This window comes from Apodemus sylvaticus, chromosome 4 (genome assembly GCF_947179515.1).
Source record: "Apodemus sylvaticus chromosome 4, mApoSyl1.1, whole genome shotgun sequence".
Classification (NCBI taxonomy): domain Eukaryota; kingdom Metazoa; phylum Chordata; class Mammalia; order Rodentia; family Muridae; genus Apodemus; species Apodemus sylvaticus.
The window spans coordinates 16,999,564-17,009,336 of record NC_067475.1 but is presented as its reverse complement, the minus strand read 5'-3'; the positions used below and the strand labels follow the sequence as shown (position 1 = coordinate 17,009,336).

The window sequence follows — 9,773 nt, the reverse complement described above, 5'->3', positions numbered from 1 at the left end:
AACTTGGAACTAAACACTTTCTATTATTTCTTTTTCTGGAATTTCAAAAGCAGGAATTTCAATATCCACTCCCCCGAAACGACTCTGCATGGCAGAAGCCTACCTTAACAGATGGCATTTGCACTGTGTCCCAGAACACAGAGAAGTTGGCTTTGTCAAAGCAGAAGTAAATTCCTCAGAAAATGCCCAGACTGACTTTAACCCCCTGCCTGGGACCATTCTTGGCTGATGAGCACCCCGCTGCTACTCTGTTGCTAAAGGGAGAAGAGAAGCTCCTTGGTGGTGATTTCCAGTGTGGGCATTCAGGCCTGCACCTTGAATGTCACTGGGAAATGATGAGGTAGCCAAGACCACCAAGGAGCGCAGGTGTTCCTGGCACAGGGGGTCTGGTGCCTTTCGGCAGATGGACAACACCGCACTGCGCCAGCTGAAGCTTCTGGGTGGTCTTCCAGAGAAGCTCTGGTGTTATCCTCCCTTCTGGAGGTAACAAAGACCAGAGTTGCTGCCAATGACTGTATCACAGAGAAGAGGAACAGCGACCAATCTCAGAACAGGATGCAAATGAGGAGCAAAGCAAGATACCCTGGGAAGAGGTCAGCTTCTGAGACTCCAGTGGCAGTGAGAGGGTCAAGAGGTGACTCTAACCTTGCTAGCTGACTTGTGTGCTAGTAAATAAGATACTTAAGTGCTGAGTGTTGAAGCTGACCCTGATACCCTCTCAGGTGAGGATGCTGCCTGAGTCAATTTGGACCTGGCTGTATTGGCTACTTAGTTCTCATCAGTGTCCCAATTCGTGGTTATACTAGATTCTTGGAGTCAATATCCTATTTGGGTAAGGTGAGTCAAAGTTGATGCTATCTGCTTTTCATAAGAACTATGACCCCCCAGTACTCTAACCAAGTCTCCCTCAAAGAACTCAACAAAGTACCATTCCAGGAATATACATCTTTATTTCTGCCATCCTGAAACTCACGTTTGCCATCAGAACTTTCTCTGATGGTAGAGATGCTCTCTGTGGTACCCAGTATAGTATCCACTCTCTGAGTCTAGACTTTAAAGAGTTGAAATGTGGCTAGCATGATTCAGAAGCCAATATTTAATTGATATTTAATTTCAGTGGCTTCAAACTTTACTATGTAAGTAGCCTCATGTAGCTATTTGCCATTATTAGAACACATGGAAGCCTTTACTTCCCGTCCTGAAAAACTTTGACTGCCTCTGAATCTGATTTGAGTCTTCTGGGGCTGTGTGTAATATGACTTTCCACCAGGAACGACTTATATTTAAATTAATTATAATAAAACATAATCAAAGATTTAGTTCCAGAGTCTCACTAGCCACATTCCAGTAATTGCACATGGGGAGTGGCAACTGGACTAAACAGATGACTGCAGGTAGAACATTTCAACTATCACAACGCTCAGACAAGGGCGCTCTATAAGTCCTCACAGATGACTTCAATGCAAAGAGCGACTGCTTCACTGAAAAACCCCCACACCACAAAGTATTTGTCATCTATGATCAAAAATAAAAATTGAAACATAATAGACGTTTTAAAACGTTTATTTGAGCAGAGCAAGTATTCATGAACCAGGAGCACAAAAGCAGAAAGTTTGGGCTCTACTGAGGGGAAATAAAAAAGCAAGTTATATTAGTTTGGGTTCTCTAGAGTCACAGAATGTATGGATAGTCTTTATTAGTTAGGGAATTTGTCGATGACTTACAGTCTATAGTCCAACTCCCCAACAATGATCAGCAGCAGCTGTCGATGGAAGTGCAAGGATCTAGCAGTTTCTCAGTCCCACGAAGCAAGCAGGCAAGGAAGAGTGAGTCTTCCTTCTTCCAGTGTCTTTATATATCTCCAGCAGAGGGTGTAGGCCAGATTATTGGCATGTGGGTCTCCAGCAGAGGGTGTGGCCCAGATTGAAGGCGAGTGCATCCACGCCTTAATCCCAAATGATCTTGAACTTGGAGATATCCTTGTCTTAGCCACTATGCTTCAAGGTCTCCATGCCAAGATCCAGGTCAGAAACTTATATCTCTGAGCCTCCAAATTAGGATCATAGGTGAGCCTTCCAATTCTAGACTGTAGTTCATTCCAGATATAGTCAAGTTGACAACCAGGAATAGCCACCACACAAGTGATAGACTTTTATAGGGTGCACAAGGAAGCAAGACAAATGCAACATCTGGTTGGTTACAGCTGCTTTGGGCATTCCAAAGGCTAGTCCAGGGTAATACAAAAGATACAATGTGGCTTCTTCTGCTTCTGCCTAGGTTCCGTCTTTCTCTAACATGTAAGAGAAAGGATCCAAGTCAACATCTCCTTATGTTAGCATTGCAAGCAAGGCTGAGGTTATAGACGCTCTGCTGGTTTTGTCTGCTCAGGAATGTTCCAGAACTGGATTCTCACTGCAGTATGCTTTAACGGTAACTGCTTCTTTCCAGGCAGTGTGATAGATGTTCCTTCTAGAGCACAACACAACCCACCGGAACTTAGCAACTAGTGGGGATTCAAAAGAGTAGTGGATCATTACACATATATCTGGTCCTGTGGAACAGGGGGAAAGCTACCGAGGCTAGAGGAAGACCAGGTGATTAGGACTTCAAAGGTCATGAAATGTTCCCTGAAGGAAGTCATGCCAAAGCTGAGACTGATGATGAGTTGTATTAGCCCATTAGGCTAAAGGGTTAAAATCGGCTCAATAAAACCAGAGTCCAGAGAGATGTGATAGTAAGTTTGCAGATACAAAGAATGTTTGGAAATTATCACCCAATCTGCAGTGGCCCAAAGAGTCCTGGTGACCTAGCTAGGTTACAATTATTTGTTCAAACTATCCATCTGAAAATATAAACAATTAGACATTTCCCGATTACAGATAGTGTTTTGACTTTTCCCATAGTACAATATGATTTTTATCTGCATCGATGGTGTGTGTTACAGATTACAATCCCCTAGGAAATGGGGGCAAAGTTTAATCCAGCTCAGACTGCACTCAGCCCAGCATCCGAAGCAGATGGTTGTAACTTAAGATTTCTAATACTTTGCAAAGTTACTTCCAGTACTCTTAAGACAGGTGGTGATGGCATTGTCTGTGTTTCAGGATGTACTTATTTTTAAAGGTGTGAACTTCAATTTTCAAGTTGAAATTGGCATTCTGCATTATAAATTCATTCTCTCTCTCTCTCTCTCTCTCTCTCTCTCTCTTTCTTCCCAAGTGTGTGTGTATGTATGTGTGTGTGTGTGTATGTGTACCTGCAGGGCTACGTGTGTGGAGGCCACAAGTCAATGTCAAATGTCTTTTTTTAGTCATTTGAGTCAGGTTGGGTTCCTCACTAAGCCTGGTACTCCGTGATTCATCTACACTGGAGGACCAGCAAGCCTCAGAGATTCTTCTATCTGAGCCTCCTCAATGCTGACTTTCTACATGGATGCTAAGGATTCAGACTTAGGTTCTCTTGCTTGCATGCCCAGCACTTTACCCACTGAGCCATCTCCCCAGGTCTCCCAAAGCTCTTGATTTCAAAGTCGCCTGTCATGCTAACCAACGCCTCAGACTATTCAGACTGTATAACAATATGCCATAAATTGTGTGGCTTATAAACACCAAGCATGTGTTTGTGACAGTTTGGAGGTTGGGATGTCCAAGTGATAGAAAGATGAGGCAGCCCTCTGGGAGCTGTTTCATGAAGGCATCAATGCCAATCATAGGGGCTCATCTCTATTATTATCACATTGATGGATATAGGTCTCAACACAGATGTTTAGGAGAACATACATCTCTAGACCACATGACGCACATATACTGATGACAAGATGAAGAACTCTTACACAGATTAGGTATCTGTCATGCATCGATTGACTATGAGACAATGGTTGGGATTTAATGGTCATGTCTTTCTGGTTGGCTACTAGTTGACTTCCTGTCAATGGAATACTATCTTATCCCCAAAGGAAATGTAAGGAGAATTGAGAAATTCTGCTCTAAGATGGAACGAGATCAGTTAGAAGCAAAAGATAATCGCTGCACATCTTGCGACTTTCTTGGAAATATTTATTGGAAGTCCAGATACCTCAAATGTAAATATTACACTGAGATACTTGTTTGTTATTATCTGCCTGAGCCTATGGAGCTCAAAGACCGAGCAAGAAGCGTGAAAACGACTGGAACTACCATGCTCAACAGGATTAGCATGTGAATAGTAAATTTGCACTGTGGCTCTTCACATGCACAGATTTGGCACTCATAGTTTTGTTGTTTTGTGAGTAGGCCTGGGACATTAGGTTCTCATGCTCCCCCTAGTAGTGCCTTTGTGGACCACAGTGTTAACATTTCTCAAATGGTTCCACCTAAGTGTCAGAGCAGTTCCTGCACTTGCCAAGATCCCCCAGATAGGAAATTCTTGATCGAGGCTTCTCAGACCCCAGAGTGTCTTTGATCCACTCCCCTGCCTCTGCAACATCCAGAGATTTAACAGTCACTGATACATGAATTGAATGACCTTTTTCATGCTCTGGCCTGGATGATTAAAATGGTGGGGTCTGACTAGTCACCCAGGGTCGCCTTTCCTTGGAAATGGATTAGTTATTCTCTATTCCCAACAAGAAAGTGAATATGAAGAAAGGAGAAAGGGAGGGAAGGAGGAAATGAAGGAGAGAGGGAAGGAAGAGGAAAAGAGAGAAGGAGGGAAGGTGGGAGAGGGAGAGAATGAAGGAAAGCAAGCAACCAAGAAAAAAGTGAATGCACTTGGTGTGAAACACTGAAGATCTCTCTAGACTAGTAAGAACGTTCACTATTTAAGGACTTTGATGTTTTAAAGGTCATAGTCAGTCAGTGACAGTCTTTAGATGATCAGGTTTAAAGCTTAGAGAAAGAGCAGACTTGGTGTTTCGTTGCTCTGCAACCACTCTGATTGATGGATTGATTGATGGATGGATGGATGGATGGATGGATGGATGGATGGATGGATGGATTCTTCTTGTTCTTGTTCTTGTACTTCTTCTTCCTCCCCCTCCTCCTCTTCTTCCTCCTCATCCTCGTTCTCGTCCTCCTCCTCCTCCTCTTCAACAAGGCATCACTCTGTAGCCATGTGTCAAACCCACCATCCTCCTACTTCCCCAGCTCTGGGCTTTAAACTGTAGGAACCCAGACCCAATTTTGTCTCTTCTCTTCTTCTCTTTTCTTTTGAGTTCTTTTCTTTTTATTCTCTTCTCTTTCTTTATTTAAGTGATTAATAAATGATCTCCTTTGCATATATTAGGCAATCACTCAAAAACTGACCTAGATCTTGAAAAGAATAAAAGAAAGAAAACACAGAGGAGAAGTCAGGAGAGGAAGAAGGGAAAGAAAGGAGCTAAAAGGAAGGGAGAAGAAAAAAGAAAAGCGGAGGGGAGTGAAGCAGAAGGGAGAAGAGAGGAGGGGAGGGGAGGGGATGGAAAGGAAGGGGAGGAAAGGGAAAGGGATGGAAAGGGAAGGGGAGGGAAGGGGAGGGGAGGGAAGGGAAGGGATGGGAAGGGAAGGGAGGGAAGGGGAGGGGAGGGAAGGGAAGGGATGGGAAGGGAAGGGAGGGGAGGGGAAGGGAAGGGGAGGAAAGGGAAGGGGAGGGGGGAGGGGAGGGGAGGGAAGGGAAGGGGAAGGGAGGGGAGGGGAAGGGAGGGAAGGGAAGGGAAGGGAAGGGAAGGGGAAGGGAAGGGAAGGGAAGGGAAGGGAAGGGGAAGGGAAGGGAAGGGGAAGGGGAAGGGGAGGGGAAGGGAAGGGAAGGGAAGGGGAAGGGGAAGGGGAAGGGAAGGGAAGGGAAGGAGAAGGGGAAGGGAAGGGGAAGGGGAAGGGAAGGGAAGGGAAGGGGAAGGGGAAGGGGAAAGGAAGGGAAGGGAAGGAGAAGGGGAAGGGAAGGGGAAGGGGAAGGGAAGGGAAGGGGAAGGGGAAGGGAAGGGAAGGGGAAGGGGAAGGGGAAGGGAAAGGGAAGGGGAAGGGGAAGGGAAGGGGAAGGGGAAGAGGAAGGGGAAGGAAGGGAAGGGGAAGGGAAGGGAAGGGAAGGGGAAGAGGAAGGGGAAGGAAGGGAAGGGGAAGGGAAGGGAAGGGAAGGGGAAGAGGAAGGGGAAGGAAGGGAAGGGGAAGGGAAGGGAAGGGGAAGGGAAGGGAAGGGGAAGGGGAAGGGGAAGGGAAGGGGAAGGGGAAGGGGAAGGGAAGGGAAGGGAAGGGGAAGGGGAAGGGAAGGGGAAGGGGAAGGGAAGGGGAAGGGGAAGGGGAAGGAAGGGAAGGGGAAGGGAAGGGGAAGGGAAGGGAAGGGAAGGGGAAGGGGAAGGGAAGGGGAAGGGGAAGGGAAGGGGAAGGGGAAGGGGAAGGAAGGGAAGGGGAAGGGAAGGGGAAGGGGAAGGAAGGGAAGGGGAAGGAAGGAAAGGGAAGGGAAGGGAAGGGGAAGGGAGGGAAGGGGAAGGAAGGGGAGGTAAGGGAAGGGGAAGGGAGGGAAGGGGAAGGGAAGGAAGGGAAGGGAAGGGAAGGGAAGGGGAAGGGAGGGAAGGGGAAGGGAGGGAAGAGAAGGGAAGGGATGGGAAGGGGAAGGGAGGGAAGGGGAAGGGAGGGAAGGGAAGGGAAGGAGAAGGGAGGGAAGAGAAGGGAAGGGAAGGGAAGGGAAGGGGAAGGGAGGGAAGGGGAATGGAGGGAAGGGAAAGGGAAGGGAGGGAAGGGGAAGGGAGGGAAGGGAAGGGAAGGGGAGGGAAGGGGAAGGGAGGGAAGGGGAAGGGAGGGAAGGGGAAGGGAGGGAAAAGAAGAAGACACATAATTTGACAAACCAAGTATTTTGTGCCCAGTGTAGAAAGAGCTCTCTAAATGTGGGAAGCAGAGAGTTGAGTCTGCACAGAGAAATGCCGTACTCAAACACTGGATGATTTCTCTTCTGAAGATCATTCTGGCTATACTAGAGGCCTGCTCCCTGTAAAGTTGCTTCTCTAGTTGGTCGTGTGACAGAGGTATAGCCTGTGCCTAACATCATGTTGTTGGATCATATAAGCCATTTTCTGAGTGATCGTTAGAATTGCCAGGAATAAGCACTATATTTTCAACCATCAGATGTCCTTTAATGTGGGAAAATTACAGAAACTTGAAAATTTCCAATTTACATATTTTTACACTCAGTTGTAATGAGAGGAGTTTAAATTCGGGGGGGGGGGGGCTCTTTTTTGTGTCTTGGTCATTTAATTGTGAGGAAAATCTTTCTCAGTAAAGGTATAGAAATTAAGCTATATTCCAAAAGAGCACACTGGTTTCAGGTAATGGAATTCTTCCTGGTTCTGTCTTAGCTGCCTGGCATCAAATCAGTCATTACTACTGGGCTGTACTGTTCTACTTAGAAAAAAAATAAGAATCTATAAAGACACATTTTAAAAGAATTCCTAAAACTAGTATTTCCTCTCTTTCCTGAATGACCCTGGTCTAGTTTACACGTTTCAATCCTCAAGTCTAAGTGGTTCTCAGCTGGACAAACTGGGCATGTTGTGCTGTGCTGTTTTGGCCCATCCTGCCCTGCCTCTCCTCCTCTCTCTTCTTCTCTCCTTCTCTTGTTCCATTTTTCCCCAACCCTGGACTGGCATAGAATAGTAGGTAGCATGCTTGGAACTTCCTTTCTGCATCTTTTCTTTTAGTGTTATCAGCCAAGTGTCCCAACTTATTTAGAGTTCTTGGTTTTCTCATCAAGTAAACATCAATTTAGCCTCTAATCATGAGGCTATACTGTCCTAAATACTGAAGATACTTTCCTGAAGTAAGAAAACAGAAGAATGGAAGGAAGGAAGAAAGGAAGGAAGGAAGGAAGGAAGGAAGGAAGGAAGGAAGGAAGGAAGGAAGGAAGGATAGAATGAAAGGAGGGGAGGAGGGAATGAGGATAAGCAGTGAGCCTATTCTTGTGGCAATGATGGTTTGAATACAACAGTAGTTCTTAACGAGAGTGATTTGTCCTCCCCCGGCCCCTCCCCCTGTGACATTAGAGAACATCTGAAGACACTTCTGAATTCTTATTGGAAAAGTGGCCAAGATACAACCAGCCCTTGGATGACAGCAATAGCTAACACTGTACATACCCCCGCAGCCCACTGAGTTGTTGGGCAAAAGATGAGAGCAGTGCTAAGGTAGCTAAATCCTTATGTACACAAACAATGTGCTGAAAACTAAATGTCAGACATGTCCATTTATGCAAACAGTGATTTCTATTCATATATATATGTACCTTTCCTGGCCATAGTGAAATGGCAGGGACCCTCGGAGAATGTTTCAGAATCCAGAGCATCAATTATTACTTCCAAATATAAACAATGAGAAACTTAACTCAAATGACCTTAAGACCTCAATTGTTGCTTAAACATAGCCAATAATTTGAACAAAGGCAGTGAAGATCTTATAGACCCAAGCTTCTCCAGTGCCTGACAAGGGATTGCCACTTTGTGTGAATGCCCCAGGAGAAAGGGGCTTCCTGTGCCAATGTCCCCCTGGGGACAGTGGGCTAACCTGTGCAATTGTCACTAATTCCTGTGGAGGGAACACTTGACAACACGGAGGCTCCTGCCATAATGACCTTGAGCATCCTGCCTTATGTGCCCTGCTGGGTATGCTGGAAGGTTCTGTGAGACGGATCATGAGTGTGCTTCAAGCCCTTACCACAATGGGGCTCTGTGCCAGGAAGTAATCCATGGCTACTGCTGCATCTCTGTGCTTGGATACCAAAGCAGGCATTGTGACTTGGAATTGGATGAAAGTGTTTCTGATTCCTGCATGAGTGAGACTGTACATCTCAAGGTGATAGGAAGATACACGTGTGTCTATCCTCAAGAGCATTCTGGTGTGAACTGTGAGTTGGAAATTGATGAGCTGAGTCTTCATGGTGCCACATGTCAGGATGCTCTTGGGGCTCACTTCTATAACTGTGCACCTGAATTCCTTGGAAACCACTGTGAACTCAGCTCCAATGAACATGCCAGTTGGCCATGTCTCCACAGGGGTCTATGTGTGGGTGGAAGAAACAAACTACCACTGTGCCTATACTGTTAGTACAATCACATGGACACACTGTGAGACTTTGATGCCTCATTGTTGGTCAAAGCCTTGTCACAATGATGCAACATGCGAAGACACTGTTGACAGCTATATTTGTCACTGCTGGCCTGGATACACAACTGTCCTCTGTGAGATGGACAGAAATGAATGCAGAAACAACACCTGCCAGTTTGGGGAGAAAGTGCTGAGCTGTCCTCAGAAGATCTATACTGATACATTTCTGGCCTGTCTTCCTCCTTCAGGCTATATTTGTATCTACCAACCTGGATTTACCAACAGGAGACTGTCCTCTGAGAAGCTCCACCCAGCTGTTGACCACAAGAGATGCAGAGACCCACAACAAACATTAGATAGAGCTCTGTCTTTGGAACATTGGAAGAAGGATTGAGGAACCCAGAAGAACCTGAGACTCCACAGGAAGACCAACAGAGCCAACTAATCTGGACCCTCAGGGCTCCCAGAGACTCAACCGCCAATCATAGAGCAAGCATGGGCTAGTCCTATCCCTCCTACACACATGTTCCAGATGTAAAGCTTGATCTTCATGTGGGTCCCCCCAAAACTGGATCAGGTGCATACCTTGACTCTGTTAGTGCCTGCTCCCCTAAGTGGACCATCTTGTCTGGCCACAGGGGAAGAGGACATTCCCAGTCCTGCAATGACTTGAAGTACCAGGGGAGGTTGCTTTCCTGGGAAGGACTTGCCTCTTCTCTGGGAAGAAGGGAG

At 46.2% G+C, this 9,773-nt stretch overlaps 1 pseudogene; it reads left to right on the top strand.

Annotated features, from left to right (window-relative positions):
- Positions 1 to 319: 319 nt before the first annotated feature.
- On the top strand, positions 320 to 9,435 carry LOC127682486 (protein crumbs homolog 1-like; annotated as a pseudogene).
- Positions 9,436 to 9,773: the final 338 nt, after the last annotated feature.